Source organism: Citrus sinensis, chromosome 9 (genome assembly GCF_022201045.2).
Source record: "Citrus sinensis cultivar Valencia sweet orange chromosome 9, DVS_A1.0, whole genome shotgun sequence".
Taxonomy (NCBI): Eukaryota; Viridiplantae; Streptophyta; class Magnoliopsida; order Sapindales; family Rutaceae; genus Citrus; species Citrus sinensis.
In genome coordinates this window covers 18603351-18604198 of record NC_068564.1, presented here as the reverse complement: position 1 = coordinate 18604198, position 848 = coordinate 18603351, and positions in this window count along the sequence as shown.

Here is an 848-nt window from a genome sequence, read left to right as displayed (position 1 = left end):
CAAGATCACATAGATGAAAGATACATTAAAAATATATATTTGTACATAGATCCATTAACTTTCCAGATACTGATTAATTGAAAAAAAAAAGGGGCTTCTACAGAAAAATTAATCATTGAAAGACTATAGTTTTTGGTATGTACGTATACCAGTATATATATATATATATATATATATAGATGTTTAGGACAGGATGTCTGAATTTTATAAAATCTAATTTTTTTTTGCATCTTATAAAATCTAAATTTAAACTACAATCAGAGACGTATTGCATTGTAAAATAACTCTACACTCATGGGCAGATGTACTTGTTGGCTAGTGCGGGCAACTGTCCCCACTAGAAAATCTTTATTTAAAAAAAATCATGTTAATTTTTGGAGAATTATTTTTCATTGTGGGAATTTTATAAAGAATATTTAATAATGAATCAATTTATTTTATAAATTATCTTTTGCAATTGGGGCAAATTAATTAATATTTTTAACTCAATTAAAATATTAACAAAATTGTTTTTCTCGCCATTGATTAAAGCAGCGCTCTTAATAAGTTCTCCCTTCTCATCCTTGATCAACAAAGCCCTTTTCAACTCATCAAAATTCTTCCTTTTTCTTTGTCTCATTTCATCAACTAGAAGGCACAATTAGAAGTTTAAAGATTTAGGGATAAAATTATTTGCCTTAGTAAGATAATTTTTTTCCTTAACTTAATAGTATTGATAGTAAGACTAGTAATTAATATTTCCAAAATATAAGAATGCATCAAGAATAATTATAAAAATATTTTAACAAGTATCAATGGATATTACACTTTGATTGCATATTTTCATAATTTTTTATTATATTATTGGC